General features: G+C 44.3%; 1 protein-coding gene across 1 annotated transcript in view; it reads right to left on the reverse strand.

Moving 5' to 3' along the window:
• LOC137373347 (stearoyl-CoA desaturase 5-like) overlaps nucleotides 1–15,904 on the reverse strand; it is an 85,017-nt gene that overhangs the window by 23,200 nt on the left and 45,913 nt on the right. The gene's annotated exons all lie outside the window — the stretch shown is intronic.

The raw sequence follows: 15,904 nt of genomic DNA on the forward strand, positions 1-15,904 counted from the left end.
CCTCCTGATAATGGTCTCCTGGTGTTTCATCCTAATTGTAGCCTCATGCTGCGTCCCATTGAGGCAGTGGCAAGTGATTTTTCCCCTTAGTCATTGTTGGTCAAGCCACTATAGAAAGGAGCCCAAAACATTCTCATTGAAGCTGAGCCAGCAGACAGTCCCCAAACAAAAACAAGAAATGCTGGATTCACTCAGCAGGTCTGGCAGCATCTGTGGAAAGAGAAGCAGAGTTAACGTTTCGGGTCAGTGACCCCAAATCTGTTTTACTTCTTTGGCTTGGTGCCAGTGGTTGGCCAGCACAGGAACACCACCCGTCCACATAGTCCAGGCACTGGTTGAGAGCAACACGAACTGAACTAGGTACCTGTGTCAGTTTTGAAAGCTACGGTGATGCATTCAAAAATAATGTGATTGACAGAACTGCAGACAGGCAGTAAAGAACAATACCATTCACCAGAACTTGCCCCCACAAATCTGCTACGTGAGATTCACTCACTATCACTCTGTATTGTTGTATCAGTAAACTGAACCACGGCTACTGACAATATATAAATAAATAACAGTTGCATATTGCAATGAACAATATAAAAATATATTTCAAAAAACACAATTACATAATTTTAAAATTATGTCTTGTAAAACCTTCAAGGAAAAATACATCATATAATCCTTTCATACTTTAGACAATTTCCCATCAGCATAACATCAAAGTCAATGGAAATTAAAATAAGGAGAGATGTAAAACAAGCTACCAATTCACTGTTGCCCATTTTACACTATTGCACAAAGTCAAAATGACCCACCATGTGTGTTGGAGCTTCAATGGACTGCGGTGCAAAGAAAGTTTGTTTCCCCCCAGTTCAACACACTGTGATCTGATCTCAACTATGCTGCTGCAAGGGGATCCCATGCAGATGTTATAGAATTATACAATGGATAACAGCACAGAAGGAGGTCATTAAGCCCATCAAGTCTGTGCCAGCTCTCTGAGTTCAATTCGGCTAGTCCCACTTCACCACCCTTTCCCCATAGCCCTGCATTTTTTTTTTCTCTTCACGTGCTTATCCAATTCCCTTTGAAAGCCACAATTGAATATTCTTCCACCACACTCTCAGGCTGTGCATTCCAGATCCTAATCACTCAGTGTGTAAAAATGTTTTTCCTCATTGTTGCCGTTGCTTCATTTACCAATCACCTTAAATCTGTGTCCTCTAGTTCTTCACCCTTCCACCAATGGGAACAGCTTCTCCCCATCAACTCTGTCTCGACCCTTCATGATTTTGAACACCCCTATCAAATCTCCTCTCAACCTTCTCTTCTCTAAGGAGAACAGCCCCAGTTCCTCCAATTTATCCACACAACTGAAGTCTCTCATGCCTGGAACCATTCTCAAATCTTTTCTGCACCCCCTCTAAAGCCTTCACATCCTTCCTAAAGTTTGGTGTCTAGAATTGGACATAATACTCCAGTTGAGGCCAAACTAGTGTTTTATAAAGATTCATCATAACTTCCTTACTTTTGTATTCTTTGCCTCTACTTACAAAAGGTATGATTCCAAATGCCTTTGTAACCACTTTCTCAACCTGCCCTGTCACCTTCAACGATTTGTCCACATATACATCCAGGTCTCTCTGTTCCTGCACCCCCTTTAAAATAGTACCCTTTAGATTATATTGCCTCTCCTCATTCTTCTTACCAAAATGTATCACTTCACATTTCTTTGCATTAAATTTCAGCTGCCACATGTCCACCCATTTCACCAGCCTGTCTATGTCCTCTCGAATAATAAATAAGCAAAAACAAAAAGTGCTGGAAATATTCAGCAGGTCTGGCAGCAACTGTGGAGAGAGAAGCAAAGTTAACGTTTCAGGTCTGTGACCAATCAGCTGATGAAAGGTCACTGACCCGAAAACGTTAACTTTGCTTCTCTCTCCACAGATGCTGCCAGACCTGCTGAGTATGTCCAGCACTTTTTTTTGTTTCAGATTTCCAGCATCTGCAATATTTTGCTTTTATGTCCTTTCGAAGTCTATCACTAATTTGCTCAAAGTTCACAATACTTCCAAGTTTTGTGTCATCTACTAATTTTGCAATTTGTCCTGTATACCCAAGTCTAGGTCATTAATATAGATCCAAAAAAGCAATAGTGCTCATACTGACCCCCGGGGAACCCCACTCTATACCTTCCTCCAGTCTGAAAAGCAACCATTCACCACTACTCTGTTTTCTGTCACTCAACCAACTTCATATCCATGCTGCCACTATCCCTTTTATCCATGGGCTTTGCTGACAAGTCTATTATGTGACACTTCATCAAAGGCCTTTTGAAAGTCCACATACGCCACATCAACCTCATTACATAGGAGCAGAAATAGGCCAATCAAGCCCGCTCCGCCATTCAATACGATCATGGCTGATCATCCACTTCAATGCCTTTTTCCCACATTATCCCCATATCCCGCTATGTCATTGGTATTTAGAAATCTGTCAATCACTGCTTTAAACATACTCAATGACTGAGCTTCCACAGCCCTCTGGGGAGAGAATTCCAAAGATTCATAACCCTCTGAGTAAAGACATTTCTCCTCATCTCTGTCCTAAGTGGCTTCCCCCTTATTATGAAATTGTGTCCCCTGGTTCTAGACTCCCCAACCAGGGGAAACATCTTAGCTACATCTACCCTGTCTATCCCTTTCAGTATTTTGTAGGTTTCAATGAGATCACCTCTCATTCTTCAAAACTCTAGAAACACAGGCCCAGTTTCCCCAATCCCTCTTCATAGGACAGTCCCACCATCCTGGGAACAAGTCTGGTGAACCTTCGTTGCACTCCCTCTATGGCAATAATATCCTCCCAAAGGTAAGGGGACCAAAACTGCGCACAGTACTCCAGGTGCAGTCTAACCAAGGTTCTATACAATTGATGCAAGACTTCGCTACTCCTGTACTCAAATCCTTTTGCAAAAAAGGCCAACATACCATTAGCCTTCCTAATTGCTTGCTGCACCTGCATGTTAGCTTTCAGTGACTTATTGACAAGGACACCCACGTCTCTTTGTACATCTACACTTTTTAATTTCTTGCCATTTAAGAAATACTCGGTGCACCTATTCCTCCTACCAAAATGGACAAGCTCACATTTTTCCACATTATATTTGCATCTTCCATGTTCTTGCCCACTCACTAAGTCTGTCCAAATCCCTTTGAAGCTGCTTTGCATCTTTTTAAAAAATTCGTTCATGGGATGTGGGCATAGCTAGCTAGGCCAGCATTTATTGCCCATCCCCAAATGCCCTTGAGAAGGTGGTGGTGCGCTGCATTCTGGAACCACTGCAGTCCATGTGGGATAGGTCCATCCACAGTGCTGTTAGGAAAGGAGTTCCAGGATTTTGACCCAGCGACAGTGAAGGAACAGCGATATCGTTCCAAGTCAGGATGGTGTGTGGCTTGCAGGGTAATTTGCAGGTGGTGGTGTTCCCGTGCATTTGCTGCCCTTGTCCTTTTAGGTCGCAGGTTTGGAAAGTGGCATCTAAGGAGCCTTGGTGCATTGCTGCAATGTATCGTGTTGATGGTACACACTGCGGAGACTGTGCGTTGGTGGTGGAGGGAGTGAATGTTTGTGGATGGGGTGTCAATCAAGCAGGTTGCTTTTTCCTGGATGGTGTCGAGCTTCTTGAGTATTGTTGGAGCTGCACCCATCCAGGCAAGTGGAGAGTATTCCATCACATTCCTGACTTGTGCCTTGTAGATGGTGGACAAGCTTTGTGGAGTCATGAGGTGAGTTACTCGCCGCAGGCTTCCTAGCCTCTGACCTGCTTTTGTAGCCACGGTATTTATATGACTACTGCAGTTCCATTTCTGGTCAATGGTAGCCCCCAGGATGTTGACTGTGGCGGATTCAGCGATCGTAATACCATTGAATGTCAAGGGCAGATGGTTAGATTCTCTCTTCTTGGAGATGGTCATTGCCTGTCACTTGTGTAGTGTGAATGTTACTTACACTTATCAGCCCAAGCCCGGATGCTGTCCAGGTCTTGCTGCATTTCTACACAGACTGCTTCGGTATCTGAGGAGTCGTGAATGGTGCTGAACATTGTGCAATCATCAGTGAACATCCCCAATTCTGACCTGATGACTGAAGGAAGGTAATTGATGAAGCAGTTGAAGATGGTTGGGCCTAGGACACTACCCTGAGGAACTCCTGCAGTGATGGCCTGGAACTCAGATGATTGACCTCCAACAACCACAACCATCTTCCTTTGTGCTAGGTATGACTCCAACCAGCAGAGAATTTTCCCCCGATTCCCATTGACTCCAGTTTTGTTAGGGCTCCTTGATGCCATACTTGGTCAAATGCTGCCTTAATGTCCAGGGCAGTCACTCTCACCTTACCTTTCGAGTTCAGCTCTTTTGTCCATGTTTGAACCAAGGCTGTAGTGAGGTCAGGAGTGGAGTGGCCCTGGCGGAACCCAAACTGAGCTTCACTGAGCAGGTTATTGTTAAGCAAGTGCCGCTTGATAGCACTGTCGATAACACCTTCCATCACTTTGCTCACAACACACATTCCCACCTAGTTTCGTGTTATCCGCAAACTTGGAAATGTTACATTTGGTTCCCACATCCAAATCATTGATATATATTGTGAACAGCTGGGGCCCAAGCACTGATCCTTGCGATACCCCACTAGTCACTGCCTGCCAACGCGGGAATATCCGTTTATTCCTACTCTCGGTTTTCTGCCTGTTAAACAATCCTTAATCCATGCCAGTATATTACCTCCTATCCCGTATGCTTTATTTTTGCTAACCAATCTCCTGTGGGGGACTTGATCAAACCCCTTATGAAAATTCAAGTATAGTACATCCACTGACTCCCTTTTATCAATTCTGTTAGTAACATCCTCAAAAAACTAAAACAGGTTCGTCAGACATGATTTCCCATTCATAAATCCATGTTGACTATGCCCAATCAGATCACTATTATCCAAGTGTCTATTTATTACATCCTTTAGAATAGATTCTAGCATTTTCCCTAATAGTGATGTAGGGCTAACAGGTCTGTAGTTCCCTGTCTTCTCTCTCCCTCCCTTCTTAAATAGTGGAGTGACATTTGCTATCTTCCAATCTGCAGGAACTGTTCCAGAATCTATAGAATTTTGTAAGATGATCACCAATGCATCCACTACCTCCATAGCAACCTCTCTGAACACTCTGGGATGTAGAATATCAGGTCCATTGAACTTATCAACCTTCAGCCTCATCAATTTCTCCATACAACTTTCTTACTAATACTAATTTCCTTCAATTCCTCATTCTCCCTAGTCGCTCGGATCTCTAATATTGGGAGATATCTTGTATCTTCCTCAGTGAAGACAGACACAAAGTAATCATTTAGTTTCTGTGCCATTTCTCTATTCCCCATAATAAATTCTCCTGAATTTGCCATTAACTGACCCACATTTGTCTTAGCCAAATGTTTCCTTTTGACGTACCGATAGAAGCTTTTACAGTTCATTTTCATGTTTTTTGCTCGTTTACATACATATTCTATTCTCCCTTTCTTTCAGTTTCTTGGTCCTCCTTTGCTGTATTCTAAAATCCTACCAATCCTCAGGTTTACTACTACTTCTGACAACTTTATAGGCCTTTTCATTTAATCATATACAATCCTTAACTTCCTTTGTTAGCCATGGTTGACTGCCTTTACTTTTGGGGTTTTTGTGCCTTGAAGGAATGGATAGTTGCTGTAAACTATGTATTAATTCTTTAAAGACTATCCATTGCCTATGTACTGTCATACCTTTGATTGTATTTTCCCAATCTACCTCAGCCAATTTGCCCTTCATAACGTCAAAACTTCCTTTGTTCAAATTTAATACCCTGGCTACAGATTAAACTACCTCACTTTCAAACATAATGTAAACTTCTATCATGTTATGGTCACTCATCCCTAAAGGTTCTTTTTTCTAAATTCGTTCATGGGATATAGGCATCACAGACAAGGCCAAAATTTATTGCCCATCCCCAATTGCTCGAGAAGGTGGTAGTGCGCTGCCTTCTGGAACCGCTGCAGTCCATGTGGGGTAGGTGCACCCACAGTGCTGTTCGGAAGGGAGTTCCAGGATTTTGACCCAGCGACAGCAAAGGAACGGTGATATAGTTCCAAGTCAGGATGGTGTATGGCTTGGAGGGGAACTTGCAGGTGGTGGTGTTCCATGCAACTGCTGCCCTTGTCCTTCTAGGTGGTAGAGGTCGCGGGTTTGGAAGATGCCATTGAAGGAGCCTTGGTGCATTGATGCAGTGCACCGTGTAGATGGTACACACTGTTGCCACTGTGTGTTGGTGGTGAAGGGAGCAAATGTTTGTTGATGGGGTGCCAATCAAGCGGGCATGCTTTGTCCTGGATGCTGTCGAGCTTCTTGAGTGTTGTTGGAGCTGCACCCATCCAGGCAAGTGGAGAGTATTCCATCACACTCCTGACTTATGCCTTGTAGATGGTGGACAGGCTTTGGGGAGTCAGGAGGTGAGTTACTCGCTGCAGGATTCCTAGCCTCTGACCTGCTCTTGTAGCCATGCTATTTATAAGACTATTGCAGTTCAGTTACTGGTCTGTGGTAACCCTCAGGATGTTGATAGTGGGGGATTCAGTTATCGTAATGCCACTGAATGTCAAGGGGAGATATTCATTGCCTGGTACTTGTGTGGCGCGAATGTTACTTGCCACTTATCAGCCCATGCCTGGATGTTGTCCATTACTGCCATACCTCGGTTAAATGCTGCCTTGACGTCGAGGGCAGTCACTCTCACCTCATCTTTTGAGTTCAGCTCTTTTGTCCATGTTTGAACCAAGGCAGTAATGAGGTCTGGAGCTGAGTGGCCCTGGCAGAACCCAAACAGAGGGTCACTGAGCAGATTATTGCTAATCAAGTGCAGCTTAATAGCACTGTTGATAACACCTTCCATCACTTTTCTGATGATTGGGAGTAGAATGGTGGGGCGGTAATTGGCCAGATTGAATCTGTCCTGTTTTTTTTATGTACAGGACATACTTGGGCAATTTTCCACATTGCCGGGTAGATGCCAGTGTTGTAGCTGTACTGGAACAGCTTGGCTAGGGGTGTGGCAGGTTCTGGAGCACAGGTCTTCAGTACTATTGCTGGAATGTTGTCAGGGCCCACAGCCTTTGCAGTATCCAGTGCCTTCAGTCGTTTCTTGATATCACGCGGAGTGAATCGAATTGCTGAAGACTGGCATCTGTGATGCTGGGGACCTCCGCAGGAAGCCCAGATGCATCATTCACTCGGTACTTCTGGCTAAAGATGGATGCAAATGCTTCAGCCTTATCTTTCATACTGATATGTTGGGCTCCCCCATCATTGCGGATGGGGCTATTTGTGGAGCCACCTCCTCCAGTTAGTTGTTTAATTGTCCACCACCATCCACAACTGGATGTGGCAGGACTGCAGATCTTAGATCTGATCCGTTGGTTGTGGGATCACTTAGCCATGTCTATCGCATGCAAGGTAGTTCTGGGTTGTAGCCTCACCAAGTTGACACCTCATTTTGAAGTATGCCTGGTACTGCTCCTGGCATGCCCTCCTGCACTCTTCATTGAACCAGGGTTGGTCCCCGGCTTGATGGTAATGGTAGAGATTAACCATGATTGTATTGAATGGCGGAGCAGGCACGAGGGGCTGAATTGCCTACTCCTGCTCCTAGTTCTTATGTCCTTATGAGTGGGGGATATGCCTGGCCATGAGATTACAGATTGCGTTGAATACAATTCTGCTGCTGCTAATGGCCCACAGCGCCTCATTGATGCCCATAAGATGGATGCAAATGCTTCAGCCTTATCTTTCGTACTGATGTGTTAGGCTCAAGAGATGAGGTGAGAGTGATTGCCTTTGATATCAAGGCAACATTTGACTGAGTATGGCAGAAATGTAGCAACACCTGAACAAGTTTTGCATTGCTAGATCTGTTCGAAATCTATCCCATTTTTTTTTTTAGATTAGAGATACAGCACTGAAACAGGCCCTTCGGCCCACCGAGTCTGTGCCGACCATCAACCACCCATTTATACTAATCCTACACTAATCCCACATTCCTATCAAACATCCCCACCTGTCCCTATATTTCCCTACCACCTACCTATACTAGTGACAACTTGTAATGGCCAATTTACCTACCAACCTGCAAGTCTTTTGGCTTGTGGGAGGAAACCGGAGCACCCGGAGGAAACCCACGCAGACACAGGGAGAACTTGCAAACTCCACACAGGCAGTACCCAGAATCGAACCCGGGTCCCTGGAGCTGTGAAGCTGCGGTGCTAACCACTGCGCCACTGTGCCGCCCAATTGAATTTAGCACAGTGGTAGTGCCAAACACAATGGAGGTTGTCCTCAATGTGAAGGCAGGACTTTGTCTCCACAAGGACTGTGCGGTGGTCACTCCTACCAATACTGTCATGGACAGATGCAACTGCGGCAGGCAGACTGGCGAGGACAAGGTCAAGTATGTTTTTCCCTCTTGTTGGTTCCATCACCACCTGCCGCAAACCCAGTCTAGCTGCTATGTCCTTTAGGACTCGGCCAGCTCGGTCAGTAGTGGTGCTACCAAGCCATTCTTGTTGATGGACACTGAAGTGCCCCACCCAGAGTACATTCTGTGCCCTTGCCGCGCTCAGTGCTTTCTTCAAGTGGTGTTCAATATGGAGGAGTACCGATTCATCAGCTGATGGTGGGCGCGGTAGATGGTAATTAGCTGGAGGTTTCCTTGCCCATGTTTGACCTGATGCCATGAGACTTCATGGGGTCCAGAGTCGATGTTGAGGACTCCCAGGACAACTCCTTCCCTACTGTATACCACTGTGCTGCCATCTCTGCTGGGTCTGTCCTGCCGGTGGGACAGGACATACCCAGGGATGGAGATGGCAGTGTCTGGGACATTGCCGTAAGGTATGATTCCGTGAGTATGACCATGTCAGGCTGTTGCTTGACTTGTCTGTGGGACAGCTCTCCCAACTATGGCACAAGCCCCCAGATGTTGGTAAGGAGGACTCTGCAGGGTCGACAGGGCTGTTCAACTACATTGCTCTGTGTCTGGAGTGACATGTAGGTCAGGTCAGGTAAGGACAGCAGAATTCCTTCCCTAAAAGACATTAGTGAACCAGATGGGTTTTTATGACAATCGACAATGGTTTCATAGCCATCATTAGACTAGCTTTTTAATTCCAGATTTATTAATTGAATTCAATTGAATTGAATTAATTGGATTCAAATTCCACCTTCTGCCATGGTGGGATTCAAACCCATGTCCCCAGAGTAATACCCTGGGTCTCTGGGTTACTAGTCCAGTGACAATACCACTGAGCCATCGCCTCCCCTACAAAAAAATTATTAATTAACCCTTTCTCATTTCATAATACTAGATCTAAACATAACTAGTTCCTCAACGTACTGCTCTAGAAAATCATCCCCAACACATTCCAGAAACTCGTCCTCCACAGCATTAGTGCTCATTAGGTTTATCCAGTCTATATGCAGTCACCCATGATTATTGTATTACCTCTCGGTTACCTCATCAAATAACTCAATCAAGTTAGTTAAACACGATTTGCCTTTAATAATTTTGTGTTGGCTTTCTTTAATTAATCAACATTTATCCAAGTGACAATTTTGTCTTGGATTACCATTTCTAAAAGCTTTCCCACCACCAAGGTTAACCTAACTGACCTGTCGTTGGTGGGTTTATCCTTACACCCTTTTAATGAACAAGGTTGTAACATCTGCAATTCTCCAGTCCTCCAGAACAACCCCCGTGGGAAGGTTATGGCTAGTAACTCTGTAATTTCCACCCTTACTTCCTTCAGCATCCATGGATGTATCCCATCTTATCAACTTTAAGTACAGCCTGCCTTTCTAATACCTAGTTAGGAGTTTGCAAGTTCTCCCTGCGTCTGCGTGGGTTTCCTCCGGGTGCTCCGGTTTCCTCTCACAAGCCAAAGACTTGCAGGTTGATGGGTAAATTGGCCATTAGCAATTGCCCCTAGTATAGGTAGGTGGTAGGGAAATATAGGGACAGGGTGGGGATGTGGTAGGAATATGGAATTAGTGTAGGATTAGTATAGATGGGTGGTTGATGGTCGGCACAGACTCGGTGGGCCGAAGGGCCTGTTTCAGTGCTGTATCTCTAAACTAAAAACTAAACTAAACCTCCTCTTTATCAATTTAAGCCCATCCAGTATCTCAACTACTTCCTCTTTTACAATGACTTCGGCAGTATCTTCTTCCTTGGTAAAGAAAGAACAAGGTACTCATTTACTACCTCATCCATGCCCTCTGCCTCCAGTCATATGCCCCCTTTTTGTTCCCAATCGGCCCCACCCCTCCTCTTACTGCCTTTTAACTATTTATATGCCTATAGAAGACTTCTGGATTCCCTTTTATGTTGGCTGCCAGTCTCTTCTCATACTCCCTCTTTGCCCCTCTGAACTTGTTTTTAATTCAGCCTGGTTACATTTTTATTATCAACCCGACATCTGTCTTATGCCTCTTTCTGCTTCATCTGACTCTCCAACATTTTCATCAGTAGTATAATGATACCTCTATTGTTTCTCAACTCTAACCAAATAGATTCTGTCCTTGAACACCTATAACACCCTCTCTCTCCAGCACTGTGATATTCTCCTTAAGCAATACTGCCACCCCTTCTCCTTTCTGAACAGCTTGTATCCAGGAATACTTAGCACCCAGTCCTGCCCTTCTTTCAGCCAGGTCTCCATTGTCGTCACATCATATTCCCATGTGGCTATCTGCACTATATTTACCACACCTTGTGCATTTACAGTTTTGGGTATTTCCATGAGGGAGGGAGGGAGGAAAAACAAAATCAGAGAATCACTTAGACTTGGTCACCCTTTAGTGACTTGTTACTGAGAGCAATCAGCTGAGCTCGGCAAGCAATTCTCCCATTCTGTGTCTCTGTCAAGGGTGTCGTGTGTCATCAGGAAGTAAGTAGAAAAGGAATGGAAAAAACTGATGTACAAGTTTCTTTTCTGTTCCATTCTTTCCACTCTCAGAGGTCTCCCTGGACCATAAGACCATACAGCAAAGGAAGCAACTCTACAAATTTCTGGTATGAAAGAGCACAAGGGCAGCCTAGAGTGATTCAGTCAAATTTTGCCTCTTACCCCATCAGCTCTGGCTTCTGCTCAATGACTCTGAGACTGCACAGCTGAGATACTGCAGGAAAAAACGTCAATATCTTTGGAGAGGGGTGGGGAGGATAGGAAGGAAAATTGCCAGAAAAAAAGCCCACTATCGGAACATGGGAACAGGAGTGGACTGTTCATCTCCTTGAGCCTGTTCCACCATTCAGTTAGGTCATAGCTGACCTGTACATAATCATTTACCTGCCATTTCTCCATATTATTTGATACTCTTACCCAACAAAATTTATCTATCTTAGTCTTGAAAATTTCCAATTGATCCAGCATTCACAAACTTCTCAGAGACACTTCCTAATTTCATTCCTAAGCTGCCTATCTCTGATTTTAATTTTCCACCGTCTTCTCCTGGATTCTCCCCACCAGAGGAAATACTTTCTCTATATATAGCATATCAAATCCTTTTATCATTTTAAACACCTCAATTTGATCTGCCATCATCCTTCTGAACTCAAGTTGAGTTTATACAACCTGTCCTCATAATTTAATCCTTTAAGAACGTGTATAATTCTGGTGAATTCATGCTGTATCCTTTCCAAGGCCAAAATATCCTTCCTAAAGTTTGGTGCCCAAAAACTGAACACAGTACTTCAGATAGGGATTTGTCCAAGGCTTGGTACAATTGAGCATAAAATTCTCTTTGTATTCCAGCCCCCTTGAGATAGAGACCAACGTACCATTTTTCATTAATTCTGCACTAGTTTTTAGTGATGTGTACATGAACACCTAAATTCCGTTGCTCCTCCACAGCTCCGATCTCTCAACATTAAGAAAACAACTGACTTGCCCTACTCAGATCCAAAATGGATGACCTCACACTTCCTTTCAGGTTAAAAGTCCCAAACTCCTCCCAATTGCAATGGGTTGGATCTCCCAGTGTCCTTCTCAAAGCCAACGGCTTCTCCACTCATTTCTTTCAGCACATTGACTGGACTTCCATGAATAAGGCAATCTCTGGTGACCCTGTTGGTCTTTTCTCCTCTGCAAACCTCGAGGCTCCGAACTGGGTTCAAATCTTCACAGCTTTTTGCTGTATTGATGATCTGACAGCAGCTGTTTCCCTGGAAACAACCTACTGGTCTCTCTCTCCCTCTCTTTAGGCTGCACAGCTGACTGCTGGAGTTCGTTTCTTCCTTTCAGTTCCCAGACCCAGGAAAGCCTCTCGGATCAAAAGTCATTAGTTGTTTGCCTTTGACAATTCTCAGAGACCATAAGTCTGACCATAGCTAAACTACCTGGGCCTTCTTTTATTTCCAGGTGTTACAAATTGCAACTCAAATCTGCATTTTAGAACACCTGTTTACAATCTGAGAGTCTGGGACAGCAAAACCCATTGTCCTTTACAACCTTGCACGCTGTTTTCAAAAGGTCTTTCATCTGGGTTCCTTGCTGTCATGGTAACCAAGACTCATGGCTTGTCTCTGGGCAGATTTTGAAAAAGGTCACGTCTCCTCCAAATGTCCATTTTACACTGCATTAAAACTCTCAGTTTTTAAAAACATAACCATACTCCATTTTGGTATCATCCTTGTAAATCTTTTTTGCCCTTTCTCCTGTGCTTTGGTAAAATAGAGAACAGAATTGTGTACAGTATGCCAAGTGTGATCTAACCAAGGGTCTATACACCTGCCAGCCCTCCAGCACATGATGGCTGAATTTTGTTCAGCTCCCCATGCCGGGCTCCGTGACAGAGGGTGGGGGTGGGGGTGGGGGGGGGGGGGGGGGGGGGGGGGCCGGAAGATTGCACCAGCAGCAGCCCACCACAGAGCCGACACCAGAATTGTCGGGCCTGATCTTTCCAGTGGTGGCGAGGCTCCATGGCAGCTCCCCTGCCGCTCGGCTACGGGACCTGATATTAAATATTTAAATTAACTCTATGCATACATTTAAATCCAATTCCAAGCGATCTTACCTTCGGTTCTGGTACTTTAGTGCGACGGGCGGGGAAGGTTGGCGCCAACGAAGTGTGGAATAGAGGATCAGAGTATTTTTACTGTAGTGGGGGAGAGGAATGGGGTCAACTCTGCATTTTTAGTGTGGGGGTGGGGAAGGGGTGACCTCTGCACTTTGTACAGTTGGTGGGAGAAGGGGTCAACTCCGCAATTTCAGTGTATTTGGGGCCGGGGAGGGGGGGGGAACGGGCCAAACACTTATTTTTAGTGTAGTTTTGGGGGGGGGGTGGGGTGGGGAGCAAAATGGGGTCGACTGTCATCTATCAATGCAGGCCTGGCAACCCTGTAAAAATGGGGCCAGTATCTGTGCAGAAATTGTCGCCAAGGCCTCCCCCACCACGAGATTGGGGGGGGGGGGGGGGGGGTGTTTGGGGCCCTGCATTTTATAATGTGCCACCGCGCGCTAGATGGCGGCATGCGACACGCACATGCGGGCTGTCATTTTTTTTCACCTGCTGCTGCTTCCGGCAGGTTAAAATAAAATCCAGCTCCATATCTCTCCTTTTGAATTTGATTCCTTTAGAAATGAACTCGAATACATGGTTTGTATTTTTATAGCTTTATTAACCTGCATTGCTACTTTTAACAATTTGTATGTCTGTACCCCTAGATCCCTTTGCGCCTCTACCTCATTTATTTTCCAAGGAGTAGGTGACCTCCTTATTCCTGCTACCAAAATGCTAGTTCTGATTTTAGTATGGCTTTGACCTTTAATTTCCCAACGCATTCTCATTCTGAGGTCTCCACATGTGTCACTGCTCCAACCAAGTTCAACACAAGCTTGAGAAACAGAATCTCATCTTTCTCCCAGGTCATTAAATTTGAACATTGACTTCAGTAACTTCAGCTCTAGTGTGACCTTTTGTGTATTTTCAGCAATTTGTTTCTATTTCAGATTTCTAATATTTCCAGTAGTTTCATTTTTAAAGAACTGGCCTAACATTACTTTCACCTTCAGTGAAGTTTTTTCAAGTTCCAGCAATATAGCCATTGTCTTGCAATTCATAAAAACTGGAAAAAGAACTGACTGTCGCATTTTATACCTGATCTGGGAGTGCTTTGCAGCCAATGTCAGCATCATGAAATTTAAAAATGTTCCATTCCCCAGCGCACACAACTCTAACCTTAATAAATAAAAATACTTTGGTAAGAAAAAGAAAAAAAATAGAGACCTTCTACAGAACAAAACACAAGCTTACCCTATTGTGAATTCTATCCCACTAATTTAATCTCCTGAAGGAAAGCTCTTGAAAATATTCTCTCTCGTTCCCTAGGGTAATCATATAAAACTTCAAGACATTTACCTCAACTTACATCTTCATTAATCAACTCTGACCAGCTCCTTTCCACATATGACACTTCTATGGTCATAGCAGCACAGGAACCATAGCCCATGGAGTATTTAATCATTTAGATTATACTTATGTCTATAATCATCGATCCCATTCCTAACTAGGTATAACTTATTCAGCACGTGTAAAAACAAAAGGATAATATACTTGTGTGGATTAAGAATTGATTAGCAGACAGAAAGCAGAGAGTAAGAATAAACGGGTCATTCTCAGAATGGCAGGCTGTTACTAGTGGGGTACCACAAGGATCAGTGCTTGGGCCACAGCTGTTCACAATCTGTATAAATGGTTTGGAAGTGGGGACTGAATGTAATATTTCCAAATTTGCTGATGGCACAAAACTAGGTGGGAATGTAAGTTGTGAGGAGGTTGCAAGGAGGCTTCAAGGGGACTTGGACAGGCTAAGTGAATGGGCAAGAACATAGCAGATGGAATATAATGTGAATAAGTGTGAAGTTATCCACTTTGGTAGAAAAAACAGAAGGGCAAGTATTTCTTAAATGGTGAGAGGTTGGGAAGTGTTGATATCCTCAGGGACCTGGGTGCAGGTGCAGCAAGCAATTAGGAAGGCGATTAGTATGTTGGCCTTCATTGCAAGGGGATTTGAGCACAGGAGTAAAGACGTCTTGCTGCGATTTTATACAGCCTTGGTGAGACTGCACCTGGAGTATTGTGTGCCGTTTAGGTCTCCTTATCTAAGGAAGGATATACTTGCCATAGAGGGAGTGCAATGGAGGTTCTCCAGACTAATCCCTGGGATGGCAAGATTGTCTTATGAGGAGAGATTGCAGAAACTGGACCTATATTCTCCAGAGTTTCGAAGAATAAGAGGTGATCTCATTGAAACTTTAAAAATTCTTACAGGGCTCGGCAGGGTAGATGTGGATAGGATGTTTCCTCTGGCTGGAGAGTCTAGAACCAGGGTTCACGGTCTCAAAATAAGGGGCAGGATATTTAAGACTGAGCTGAGGAGGAATTTCTTTACTCAGAGGGTGGTGAATCTGTGGAATTCTCGACCCCAGAGGGCTGTGGAAGCTCAATCATTGAGCATGTTCAAGACAGAAATTGATAGATTTCTATCAATGACATCAAAGGATATGGGGATAGTGGAGAAAAATGGCATAGAGGTGGATGATCAGCCATGATCTGCTGAATGGCGGAACAGGTTTGACGGGCCGAATAGCCTACTGCTGCTCCTATTTCCCATGTTCTGATGTAAAATTTTGGCTTCATACTGGTATTTTCTGCACTTTTTCTTTCAACGATCAGGACTAAAGTACTAAACTAAAACAAAAACAGAAAATGCTGGAAATACTCAGCTGGTCAGACAGCATCTGTGGAGAGAGAAACAGAGTTAACGTTTCAGGTCGTGTCC

The sequence above is a fragment of the Heterodontus francisci genome, chromosome 1 (assembly GCF_036365525.1).
Source record: "Heterodontus francisci isolate sHetFra1 chromosome 1, sHetFra1.hap1, whole genome shotgun sequence".
Lineage (NCBI taxonomy): Eukaryota > Metazoa > Chordata > Chondrichthyes > Heterodontiformes > Heterodontidae > Heterodontus > Heterodontus francisci.